The 12719-nt window shown below is 42.5% G+C and overlaps 11 non-coding genes across 11 annotated transcripts; all 11 read left to right on the plus strand.

Annotated features, from left to right (window-relative positions):
• The first annotated feature begins 952 nt into the window (after window positions 1-952).
• On the plus strand, window positions 953-1071 carry LOC148315160 (5S ribosomal RNA). The gene has a single exon (XR_015841235.1). It is a non-coding gene; the product is annotated as a 5S ribosomal RNA (ribosomal RNA).
• Window positions 1072-2063: 992 nt separating this feature from the next.
• LOC148315161 (5S ribosomal RNA) lies at window positions 2064-2182 on the plus strand. The gene has a single exon (XR_015841236.1). It is a non-coding gene; the product is annotated as a 5S ribosomal RNA (ribosomal RNA).
• A 992-nt stretch (window positions 2183-3174) lies between these two features.
• On the plus strand, window positions 3175-3293 carry LOC148315162 (5S ribosomal RNA). The gene has a single exon (XR_015841237.1). It is a non-coding gene; the product is annotated as a 5S ribosomal RNA (ribosomal RNA).
• Window positions 3294-4285: 992 nt separating this feature from the next.
• Window positions 4286-4404, plus strand: LOC148315163 (5S ribosomal RNA). Its single transcript, XR_015841238.1, has one exon. It is a non-coding gene; the product is annotated as a 5S ribosomal RNA (ribosomal RNA).
• A 992-nt stretch (window positions 4405-5396) lies between these two features.
• Window positions 5397-5515, plus strand: LOC148315164 (5S ribosomal RNA). Its single transcript, XR_015841239.1, has one exon. It is a non-coding gene; the product is annotated as a 5S ribosomal RNA (ribosomal RNA).
• Window positions 5516-6507: 992 nt separating this feature from the next.
• LOC148315165 (5S ribosomal RNA) lies at window positions 6508-6626 on the plus strand. Its single transcript, XR_015841241.1, has one exon. It is a non-coding gene; the product is annotated as a 5S ribosomal RNA (ribosomal RNA).
• Window positions 6627-7618: 992 nt separating this feature from the next.
• On the plus strand, window positions 7619-7737 carry LOC148315166 (5S ribosomal RNA). The gene has a single exon (XR_015841242.1). It is a non-coding gene; the product is annotated as a 5S ribosomal RNA (ribosomal RNA).
• Window positions 7738-8729: 992 nt separating this feature from the next.
• Window positions 8730-8848, plus strand: LOC148315167 (5S ribosomal RNA). The gene has a single exon (XR_015841243.1). It is a non-coding gene; the product is annotated as a 5S ribosomal RNA (ribosomal RNA).
• A 992-nt stretch (window positions 8849-9840) lies between these two features.
• Window positions 9841-9959, plus strand: LOC148315168 (5S ribosomal RNA). The gene has a single exon (XR_015841244.1). It is a non-coding gene; the product is annotated as a 5S ribosomal RNA (ribosomal RNA).
• A 992-nt stretch (window positions 9960-10951) lies between these two features.
• LOC148315169 (5S ribosomal RNA) lies at window positions 10952-11070 on the plus strand. Its single transcript, XR_015841245.1, has one exon. It is a non-coding gene; the product is annotated as a 5S ribosomal RNA (ribosomal RNA).
• A 992-nt stretch (window positions 11071-12062) lies between these two features.
• On the plus strand, window positions 12063-12181 carry LOC148315170 (5S ribosomal RNA). Its single transcript, XR_015840866.1, has one exon. It is a non-coding gene; the product is annotated as a 5S ribosomal RNA (ribosomal RNA).
• The last annotated feature ends 538 nt before the right edge of the window (window positions 12182-12719 follow it).

The following is a 12719-nucleotide window of genomic DNA, read 5'->3' on the forward strand; positions in this document are numbered from 1 at the left end:
CAAGTATGCGAGCTGCTTTTTTATAAATTCCCACATATTCGCCTGACAGGCTGAGAGCACAAAATGCCAACATTCAGCGTCCCCTGCCTTTGGGTGTTGCTACAGTCTCGCCGTGGACGACTCGCAAATGCGTGTGGCAATTTGCAAATGCGTGTCTGGAGACTTGAGTGTGGCTCCGGAGCTCCACATTAAGACCAAAAGGGGACTCTCGTAGTCTACAGGTGTAGCAGACAGATGACCCGATGCATTCCGGTTGGGTTGGTGCAGTGAGTGTTTACTAAATAAAAAGTTAATGAATCAATTTTAAAAAATGGTGTTTACTGAATGCAATAAAGGGAAGTATAGTTAATGTGGCAATTAGCAGGTGTGGAGAAGCTTCATTCATTTTTTTTAGCTTCACTGGTTATATCATTGGTTCTTATTTTATTAGTTCCACTTTATTCTTCCATTTATTCCAATTTAATTTAAATAATGTCAAATAAATGGTACATGACCATGGGTGGATAGCAGTGAACGCCCCCCCAAGTTATTGGTGTATATATTGGTGGTACGGGGCTGGTATAATATTAGTGCCCCCATGTGGTCCGAATGTGTAGCTACGGAGCCACACACAAGTCTCCTGACACGCATTTGCAAATCAGCACACGCATTTGCGAGTCGTCCGCGGCAGGACTGTAGCAAACGTCACCTGTAAGAAATGGTCCAGTTTTTACAGGTCGCCCATCCACGGATTTTTGTCCGCATTTAACCACGTGTATGTGCCAACAAATCATTGTACACATTTGCTGATATTTGTCATATATCTGTGACTTCAATCATGCATTGTAGATTGTTGTGACACATTTGTGACTGTGGTTATAGTTTCAGATTCTTGTTACGTATTTTTGGATTGAAGTATTTGCCAACAATAAAGACAAAATGTATAAAATGCAAAATTTTGAAAGGAATTCTCGCTTACGGCCATACTACCCTGAGAACGCCCGATCTCGTCCGATCTCGGAAGCTAAGCAGGGTCGGGCCTGGTTAGTACTTGGATGGGAGACCGCCTGGGAATACCAGGTGCTGTAAGCTTTTGCACCGCAAAAATAAAAAAAACTTTTGACAAATGTAAGCAAGTATGCGAGCTGCTTTTTTATAAATTCCCACATATTCGCCTGGCAGGCTGAGAGCACAAAATGCCAACATTCAGCGTCCCCTGCCTTTGGGTGTTGCTACAGTCTCGCCGTGGACGACTCGCAAATGCGTGTGGCAATTTGCAAATGCGTGTCTGGAGACTTGAGTGTGGCTCCGGAGCTCCACATTAAGACCAAAAGGGGACTCTCGTAGTCTACAGGTGTAGCAGACAGATGACCCGATGCAGTCCGGTTGGGTTGGTGCAGTGAGTGTTTACTAAATAAAAAGTTAATGAATCAATTTTAAAAAATGGTGTTTACTGAATGCAATAAAGGGAAGTATAGTTAATGTGGCAATTAGCAGATGTGGAGAAGCTTCATTCATTTTTTTTAGCTTCACTGGTTATATCATTGGTTCTTATTTTATTAGTTCCACTTTATTCTTCCATTTATTCCAATTTAATTTAAATAATGTCAAATAAATGGTACATGACCATGGGTGGATAGCAGTGAACGCCCCCCCAAGTTATTGGTGTATATATTGGTGGTACGGGGCTGGTATAATATTAGTGCCCCCATGTGGTCCGAATGTGTAGCTACGGAGCCACACACAAGTCTCCTGACACGCATTTGCAAATCAGCACACGCATTTGCGAGTCGTCCGCGGCAGGACTGTAGCAAACGTCACCTGTAAGAAAAGGTCCAGTTTTTACAGGTCGCCCATCCACGGATTTTTGTCCGCATTTAACCATGTGTATGTGCCAACAAATCATTGTGCACATTTGCTGATATTTGTCATATATCTGTGACTTCAATCATGCATTGTAGATTGTTGTGACACATTTGTGACTGTGGTTATAGTTTCAGATTCTTGTTACGTATTTTTGGATTGAAGTATTTGCCACAATAAAGACAAAATGTATAAAATGCAAAATTTTGAAAGGAATTCTCGCTTACGGCCATACTACCCTGAGAACGCCCGATCTCGTCCGATCTCGGAAGCTAAGCAGGGTCGGGCCTGGTTAGTACTTGGATGGGAGACCGCCTGGGAATACCAGGTGCTGTAAGCTTTTGCACCGCAAAAATAAAAAAAACTTTTGACAAATGTAAGCAAGTATGCGAGCTGCTTTTTTATAAATTCCCACATATTCGCCTGACAGGCTGAGAGCACAAAATGCCAACATTCAGCGTCCCCTGCCTTTGGGTGTTGCTACAGTCTCGCCGTGGACGACTCGCAAATGCGTGTGGCAATTTGCAAATGCGCGTCTGGAGACTTGAGTGTGGCTCCGGAGCTCCACATTAAGACCAAAAGGGGACTCTCGTAGTCTACAGGTGTAGCAGACAGATGACCCGATGCAGTCCGGTTGGGTTGGTGCAGTGAGTGTTTACTAAATAAAAAGTTAATGAATCAATTTTAAAAAATGGTGTTTACTGAATGCAATAAAGGGAAGTATAGTTAATGTGGCAATTAGCAGGTGTGGAGAAGCTTCATTCATTTTTTTTAGCTTCACTGGTTATATCATTGGTTCTTATTTTATTAGTTCCACTTTATTCTTCCATTTATTCCAATTTAATTTAAATAATGTCAAATAAATGGTACATGACCATGGGTGGATAGCAGTGAACGCCCCCCCAAGTTATTGGTGTATATATTGGTGGTACGGGGCTGGTATAATATTAGTGCCCCCATGTGGTCCGAATGTGTAGCTACGGAGCCACACACAAGTCTCCTGACACGCATTTGCAAATCAGCACACGCATTTGCGAGTCGTCCGCGGCAGGACTGTAGCAAACGTCACCTGTAAGAAAAGGTCCCGTTTTTACAGGTCGCCCATCTACGGATTTTTGTCCGCATTTAACCATGTGTATGTGCCAACAAATCATTGTACACATTTGCTGATATTTGTCATATATCTGTGACTTCAATCATGCATTGTAGATTGTTGTGACACATTTGTGACTGTGGTTATAGTTTCAGATTCTTGTTACGTATTTTTGGATTGAAGTATTTGCCACAATAAAGACAACATGTATAAAATGCAAAATTTTAAAAGGAATTCTCGCTTACGGCCATACTACCCTGAGAACGCCCGATCTCGTCCGATCTCGGAAGCTAAGCAGGGTCGGGCCTGGTTAGTACTTGGATGGGAGACCGCCTGGGAATACCAGGTGCTGTAAGCTTTTGCACCGCAAAAATAAAAAAAACTTTTGACAAATGTAAGCAAGTATGCGAGCTGCTTTTTTATAAATTCCCACATATTCGCCTGACAGGCTGAGAGCACAAAATGCCAACATTCAGCGTCCCCTGCCTTTGGGTGTTGCTACAGTCTCGCCGTGGACGACTCGCAAATGCGTGTGGCAATTTGCAAATGCGTGTCTGGAGACTTGAGTGTGGCTCCGGAGCTCCACATTAAGACCAAAAGGGGACTCTCGTAGTCTACAGGTGTAGCAGACAGATGACCCGATGCAGTCCGGTTGGGTTGGTGCAGTGAGTGTTTACTAAATAAAAAGTTAATGAATCAATTTTAAAAAATGGTGTTTACTGAATGCACTAAAGGGAAGTATAGTTAATGTGGCAATTAGCAGGTGTGGAGAAGCTTCATTCATTTTTTTTAGCTTCACTGGTTATATCATTGGTTCTTATTTTATTAGTTCCACTTTATTCTTCCATTTATTCCAATTTAATTTAAATAATGTCAAATAAATGGTACATGACCATGGGTGGATAGCAGTGAACGCCCCCCCAAGTTATTGGTGTATATTTTGGTGGTACGGGGCTGGTATAATATTAGTGCCCCCATGTGGTCCGAATGTGTAGCTACGGAGCCACACACAAGTCTCCTGACACGCATTTGCAAATCAGCACACGCATTTGCGAGTCGTCCGCGGCAGGACTGTAGCAAACGTCACCTGTAAGAAAAGGTCCAGTTTTTACAGGTCGCCCATCCACGGATTTTTGTCCGCATTTAACCATGTGTATGTGCCAACAAATCATTGTACACATTTGCTGATATTTGTCATATATCTGTGACTTCAATCATGCATTGTAGATTGTTGTGACACATTTGTGACTGTGGTTATAGTTTCAGATTCTTGTTACGTGTTTTTGGATTGAAGTATTTGCCACAATAAAGACAACATGTATAAAATGCAAAATTTTGAAAGGAATTCTCGCTTACGGCCATACTACCCTGAGAACGCCCGATCTCGTCCGATCTCGGAAGCTAAGCAGGGTCGGGCCTGGTTAGTACTTGGATGGGAGACCGCCTGGGAATACCAGGTGCTGTAAGCTTTTGCACCGCAAAAATAAAAAAAACTTTTGACAAATGTAAGCAAGTATGCGAGCTGCTTTTTTATAAATTTCCACATATTCGCCTGACAGGCTGAGAGCACAAAATGCCAACATTCAGCGTCCCCTGCCTTTGGGTGTTGCTACAGTCTCGCCGTGGACGACTCGCAAATGCGTGTGGCAATTTGCAAATGCGTGTCTGGAGACTTGAGTGTGGCTCCGGAGCTCCACATTAAGACCAAAAGGGGACTCTCGTAGTCTACAGGTGTAGCAGACAGATGACCCGATGCATTCCGGTTGGGTTGGTGCAGTGAGTGTTTACTAAATAAAAAGTTAATGAATCAATTTTAAAAAATGGTGTTTACTGAATGCAATAAAGGGAAGTATAGTTAATGTGGCAATTAGCAGGTGTGGAGAAGCTTCATTCATTTTTTTTAGCTTCACTGGTTATATCATTGGTTCTTATTTTATTAGTTCCACTTTATTCTTCCATTTATTCCAATTTAATTTAAATAATGTCAAATAAATGGTACATGACCATAGGTGGATAGCAGTGAACGCCCCCCCAAGTTATTGGTGTATATATTGGTGGTACGGGGCTGGTATAATATTAGTGCCCCCATGTGGTCCGAATGTGTAGCTACGGAGCCACACACAAGTCTCCTGACACGCATTTGCAAATCAGCACACGCATTTGCGAGTCGTCCGCGGCAGGACTGTAGCAAACGTCACCTGTAAGAAAAGGTCCAGTTTTTACAGGTCGCCCATCCACGGATTTTTGTCCGCATTTAACCATGTGTATGTGCCAACAAATCATTGTGCACATTTGCTGATATTTGTCATATATCTGTGACTTCAATCATGCATTGTAGATTGTTGTGACACATTTGTGACTGTGGTTATAGTTTCAGATTCTTGTTACGTATTTTTGGATTGAAGTATTTGCCACAATAAAGACAAAATGTATAAAATGCAAAATTTTGAAAGGAATTCTCGCTTACGGCCATACTACCCTGAGAACGCCCGATCTCGTCCGATCTCGGAAGCTAAGCAGGGTCGGGCCTGGTTAGTACTTGGATGGGAGACCGCCTGGGAATACCAGGTGCTGTAAGCTTTTGCACCGCAAAAATAAAAAAAACTTTTGACAAATGTAAGCAAGTATGCGAGCTGCTTTTTTATAAATTCCCACATATTCGCCTGACAGGCTGAGAGCACAAAATGCCAACATTCAGCGTCCCCTGCCTTTGGGTGTTGCTACAGTCTCGCCGTGGACGACTCGCAAATGCGTGTGGCAATTTGCAAATGCGCGTCTGGAGACTTGAGTGTGGCTCCGGAGCTCCACATTAAGACCAAAAGGGGACTCTCGTAGTCTACAGGTGTAGCAGACAGATGACCCGATGCAGTCCGGTTGGGTTGGTGCAGTGAGTGTTTACTAAATAAAAAGTTAATGAATCAATTTTAAAAAATGGTGTTTACTGAATGCAATAAAGGGAAGTATAGTTAATGTGGCAATTAGCAGGTGTGGAGAAGCTTCATTCATTTTTTTTAGCTTCACTGGTTATATCATTGGTTCTTATTTTATTAGTTCCACTTTATTCTTCCATTTATTCCAATTTAATTTAAATAATGTCAAATAAATGGTACATGACCATGGGTGGATAGCAGTGAACGCCCCCCCAAGTTATTGGTGTATATATTGGTGGTACGGGGCTGGTATAATATTAGTGCCCCCATGTGGTCCGAATGTGTAGCTACGGAGCCACACACAAGTCTCCTGACACGCATTTGCAAATCAGCACACGCATTTGCGAGTCGTCCGCGGCAGGACTGTAGCAAACGTCACCTGTAAGAAAAGGTCCCGTTTTTACAGGTCGCCCATCTACGGATTTTTGTCCGCATTTAACCATGTGTATGTGCCAACAAATCATTGTACACATTTGCTGATATTTGTCATATATCTGTGACTTCAATCATGCATTGTAGATTGTTGTGACACATTTGTGACTGTGGTTATAGTTTCAGATTCTTGTTACGTATTTTTGGATTGAAGTATTTGCCACAATAAAGACAACATGTATAAAATGCAAAATTTTAAAAGGAATTCTCGCTTACGGCCATACTACCCTGAGAACGCCCGATCTCGTCCGATCTCGGAAGCTAAGCAGGGTCGGGCCTGGTTAGTACTTGGATGGGAGACCGCCTGGGAATACCAGGTGCTGTAAGCTTTTGCACCGCAAAAATAAAAAAAACTTTTGACAAATGTAAGCAAGTATGCGAGCTGCTTTTTTATAAATTCCCACATATTCGCCTGACAGGCTGAGAGCACAAAATGCCAACATTCAGCGTCCCCTGCCTTTGGGTGTTGCTACAGTCTCGCCGTGGACGACTCGCAAATGCGTGTGGCAATTTGCAAATGCGTGTCTGGAGACTTGAGTGTGGCTCCGGAGCTCCACATTAAGACCAAAAGGGGACTCTCGTAGTCTACAGGTGTAGCAGACAGATGACCCGATGCAGTCCGGTTGGGTTGGTGCAGTGAGTGTTTACTAAATAAAAAGTTAATGAATCAATTTTAAAAAATGGTGTTTACTGAATGCACTAAAGGGAAGTATAGTTAATGTGGCAATTAGCAGGTGTGGAGAAGCTTCATTCATTTTTTTTAGCTTCACTGGTTATATCATTGGTTCTTATTTTATTAGTTCCACTTTATTCTTCCATTTATTCCAATTTAATTTAAATAATGTCAAATAAATGGTACATGACCATGGGTGGATAGCAGTGAACGCCCCCCCAAGTTATTGGTGTATATTTTGGTGGTACGGGGCTGGTATAATATTAGTGCCCCCATGTGGTCCGAATGTGTAGCTACGGAGCCACACACAAGTCTCCTGACACGCATTTGCAAATCAGCACACGCATTTGCGAGTCGTCCGCGGCAGGACTGTAGCAAACGTCACCTGTAAGAAAAGGTCCAGTTTTTACAGGTCGCCCATCCACGGATTTTTGTCCGCATTTAACCATGTGTATGTGCCAACAAATCATTGTACACATTTGCTGATATTTGTCATATATCTGTGACTTCAATCATGCATTGTAGATTGTTGTGACACATTTGTGACTGTGGTTATAGTTTCAGATTCTTGTTACGTGTTTTTGGATTGAAGTATTTGCCACAATAAAGACAACATGTATAAAATGCAAAATTTTGAAAGGAATTCTCGCTTACGGCCATACTACCCTGAGAACGCCCGATCTCGTCCGATCTCGGAAGCTAAGCAGGGTCGGGCCTGGTTAGTACTTGGATGGGAGACCGCCTGGGAATACCAGGTGCTGTAAGCTTTTGCACCGCAAAAATAAAAAAAACTTTTGACAAATGTAAGCAAGTATGCGAGCTGCTTTTTTATAAATTTCCACATATTCGCCTGACAGGCTGAGAGCACAAAATGCCAACATTCAGCGTCCCCTGCCTTTGGGTGTTGCTACAGTCTCGCCGTGGACGACTCGCAAATGCGTGTGGCAATTTGCAAATGCGTGTCTGGAGACTTGAGTGTGGCTCCGGAGCTCCACATTAAGACCAAAAGGGGACTCTCGTAGTCTACAGGTGTAGCAGACAGATGACCCGATGCATTCCGGTTGGGTTGGTGCAGTGAGTGTTTACTAAATAAAAAGTTAATGAATCAATTTTAAAAAATGGTGTTTACTGAATGCAATAAAGGGAAGTATAGTTAATGTGGCAATTAGCAGGTGTGGAGAAGCTTCATTCATTTTTTTTAGCTTCACTGGTTATATCATTGGTTCTTATTTTATTAGTTCCACTTTATTCTTCCATTTATTCCAATTTAATTTAAATAATGTCAAATAAATGGTACATGACCATAGGTGGATAGCAGTGAACGCCCCCCCAAGTTATTGGTGTATATATTGGTGGTACGGGGCTGGTATAATATTAGTGCCCCCATGTGGTCCGAATGTGTAGCTACGGAGCCACACACAAGTCTCCTGACACGCATTTGCAAATCAGCACACGCATTTGCGAGTCGTCCGCGGCAGGACTGTAGCAAACGTCACCTGTAAGAAAAGGTCCAGTTTTTACAGGTCGCCCATCCACGGATTTTTGTCCGCATTTAACCATGTGTATGTGCCAACAAATCATTGTGCACATTTGCTGATATTTGTCATATATCTGTGACTTCAATCATGCATTGTAGATTGTTGTGACACATTTGTGACTGTGGTTATAGTTTCAGATTCTTGTTACGTATTTTTGGATTGAAGTATTTGCCACAATAAAGACAAAATGTATAAAATGCAAAATTTTGAAAGGAATTCTCGCTTACGGCCATACTACCCTGAGAACGCCCGATCTCGTCCGATCTCGGAAGCTAAGCAGGGTCGGGCCTGGTTAGTACTTGGATGGGAGACCGCCTGGGAATACCAGGTGCTGTAAGCTTTTGCACCGCAAAAATAAAAAAAACTTTTGACAAATGTAAGCAAGTATGCGAGCTGCTTTTTTATAAATTCCCACATATTCGCCTGACAGGCTGAGAGCACAAAATGCCAACATTCAGCGTCCCCTGCCTTTGGGTGTTGCTACAGTCTCGCCGTGGACGACTCGCAAATGCGTGTGGCAATTTGCAAATGCGCGTCTGGAGACTTGAGTGTGGCTCCGGAGCTCCACATTAAGACCAAAAGGGGACTCTCGTAGTCTACAGGTGTAGCAGACAGATGACCCGATGCAGTCCGGTTGGGTTGGTGCAGTGAGTGTTTACTAAATAAAAAGTTAATGAATCAATTTTAAAAAATGGTGTTTACTGAATGCAATAAAGGGAAGTATAGTTAATGTGGCAATTAGCAGGTGTGGAGAAGCTTCATTCATTTTTTTTAGCTTCACTGGTTATATCATTGGTTCTTATTTTATTAGTTCCACTTTATTCTTCCATTTATTCCAATTTAATTTAAATAATGTCAAATAAATGGTACATGACCATGGGTGGATAGCAGTGAACGCCCCCCCAAGTTATTGGTGTATATATTGGTGGTACGGGGCTGGTATAATATTAGTGCCCCCATGTGGTCCGAATGTGTAGCTACGGAGCCACACACAAGTCTCCTGACACGCATTTGCAAATCAGCACACGCATTTGCGAGTCGTCCGCGGCAGGACTGTAGCAAACGTCACCTGTAAGAAAAGGTCCCGTTTTTACAGGTCGCCCATCTACGGATTTTTGTCCGCATTTAACCATGTGTATGTGCCAACAAATCATTGTACACATTTGCTGATATTTGTCATATATCTGTGACTTCAATCATGCATTGTAGATTGTTGTGACACATTTGTGACTGTGGTTATAGTTTCAGATTCTTGTTACGTATTTTTGGATTGAAGTATTTGCCACAATAAAGACAACATGTATAAAATGCAAAATTTTAAAAGGAATTCTCGCTTACGGCCATACTACCCTGAGAACGCCCGATCTCGTCCGATCTCGGAAGCTAAGCAGGGTCGGGCCTGGTTAGTACTTGGATGGGAGACCGCCTGGGAATACCAGGTGCTGTAAGCTTTTGCACCGCAAAAATAAAAAAAACTTTTGACAAATGTAAGCAAGTATGCGAGCTGCTTTTTTATAAATTCCCACATATTCGCCTGACAGGCTGAGAGCACAAAATGCCAACATTCAGCGTCCCCTGCCTTTGGGTGTTGCTACAGTCTCGCCGTGGACGACTCGCAAATGCGTGTGGCAATTTGCAAATGCGTGTCTGGAGACTTGAGTGTGGCTCCGGAGCTCCACATTAAGACCAAAAGGGGACTCTCGTAGTCTACAGGTGTAGCAGACAGATGACCCGATGCAGTCCGGTTGGGTTGGTGCAGTGAGTGTTTACTAAATAAAAAGTTAATGAATCAATTTTAAAAAATGGTGTTTACTGAATGCACTAAAGGGAAGTATAGTTAATGTGGCAATTAGCAGGTGTGGAGAAGCTTCATTCATTTTTTTTAGCTTCACTGGTTATATCATTGGTTCTTATTTTATTAGTTCCACTTTATTCTTCCATTTATTCCAATTTAATTTAAATAATGTCAAATAAATGGTACATGACCATGGGTGGATAGCAGTGAACGCCCCCCCAAGTTATTGGTGTATATTTTGGTGGTACGGGGCTGGTATAATATTAGTGCCCCCATGTGGTCCGAATGTGTAGCTACGGAGCCACACACAAGTCTCCTGACACGCATTTGCAAATCAGCACACGCATTTGCGAGTCGTCCGCGGCAGGACTGTAGCAAACGTCACCTGTAAGAAAAGGTCCAGTTTTTACAGGTCGCCCATCCACGGATTTTTGTCCGCATTTAACCATGTGTATGTGCCAACAAATCATTGTACACATTTGCTGATATTTGTCATATATCTGTGACTTCAATCATGCATTGTAGATTGTTGTGACACATTTGTGACTGTGGTTATAGTTTCAGATTCTTGTTACGTGTTTTTGGATTGAAGTATTTGCCACAATAAAGACAACATGTATAAAATGCAAAATTTTGAAAGGAATTCTCGCTTACGGCCATACTACCCTGAGAACGCCCGATCTCGTCCGATCTCGGAAGCTAAGCAGGGTCGGGCCTGGTTAGTACTTGGATGGGAGACCGCCTGGGAATACCAGGTGCTGTAAGCTTTTGCACCGCAAAAATAAAAAAAACTTTTGACAAATGTAAGCAAGTATGCGAGCTGCTTTTTTATAAATTTCCACATATTCGCCTGACAGGCTGAGAGCACAAAATGCCAACATTCAGCGTCCCCTGCCTTTGGGTGTTGCTACAGTCTCGCCGTGGACGACTCGCAAATGCGTGTGGCAATTTGCAAATGCGTGTCTGGAGACTTGAGTGTGGCTCCGGAGCTCCACATTAAGACCAAAAGGGGACTCTCGTAGTCTACAGGTGTAGCAGACAGATGACCCGATGCAGTCCGGTTGGGTTGGTGCAGTGAGTGTTTACTAAATAAAAAGTTAATGAATCAATTTAAAAAAATGGTGTTTACTGAATGCAATAAAGGGAAGTATAGTTAATGTGGCAATTAGCAGGTGTGGAGAAGCTTCATTCATTTTTTTTAGCTTCACTGGTTATATCATTGGTTCTTATTTTATTAGTTCCACTTTATTCTTCCATTTATTCCAATTTAATTTAAATAATGTCAAATAAATGGTACATGACCATGGGTGGATAGCAGTGAACGCCCCCCCAAGTTATTGGTGTATATATTGGTGGTACGGGGCTGGTATAATATTAGTGCCCCCATGTGGTCCGAATGTGTAGCTACGGAGCCACACACAAGTCTCCTGACACGCATTTGCAAATCAGCACACGCATTTGCGAGTCGTCCGCGGCAGGACTGTAGCAAACGTCACCTGTAAGAAAAGGTCCCGTTTTTACAGGTCGCCCATCTACGGATTTTTGTCCGCATTTAACCATGTGTATGTGCCAACAAATCATTGTACACATTTGCTGATATTTGTCATATATCTGTGACTTCAATCATGCATTGTAGATTGTTGTGACACATTTGTGACTGTGGTTATAGTTTCAGATTCTTGTTACGTATTTTTGGATTGAAGTATTTGCCACAATAAAGACAACATGTATAAAATGCAAAATTTTGAAAGGGATTCTCGCTTACGGCCATACTACCCTGAGAACGCCCGATCTCGTCCGATCTCGGAAGCTAAGCAGGGTCGGGCCTGGTTAGTACTTGGATGGGAGACCGCCTGGGAATACCAGGTGCTGTAAGCTTTTGCACCGCAAAAATAAAAAAAACTTTTGACAAATGTAAGCAAGTATGCGAGCTGCTTTTTTATAAATTTCCACATATTCGCCTGACAGGCTGAGAGCACAAAATGCCAACATTCAGCGTCCCCTGCCTTTGGGTGTTGCTACAGTCTCGCCGTGGACGACTCGCAAATGCGTGTGGCAATTTGCAAATGCGTGTCTGGAGACTTGAGTGTGGCTCCGGAGCTCCACATTAAGACCAAAAGGGGACTCTCGTAGTCTACAGGTGTAGCAGACAGATGACCCAATGCATTCCGGTTGGGTTGGTGCAGTGAGTGTTTACTAAATAAAAAGTTAATGAATCAATTTTAAAAAATGGTGTTTACTGAATGCAATAAAGGGAAGTATAGTTAATGTGGCAATTAGCAGGTGTGGAGAAGCTTCATTCATTTTTTTTAGCTTCACTGGTTATATCATTGGTTCTTATTTTATTAGTTCCACTTTATTCTTCCATTTATTCCAATTTAATTTAAATAATGTCAAATAAATGGTACATGACCAT

This window comes from Idiotropiscis lumnitzeri, unplaced genomic scaffold (genome assembly GCF_059441095.1).
Source record: "Idiotropiscis lumnitzeri isolate Australia: NSW breed Sydney's pygmy pipehorse unplaced genomic scaffold, RoL_Ilum_1.0 HiC_scaffold_114, whole genome shotgun sequence".
Taxonomy (NCBI): Eukaryota; Metazoa; Chordata; class Actinopteri; order Syngnathiformes; family Syngnathidae; genus Idiotropiscis; species Idiotropiscis lumnitzeri.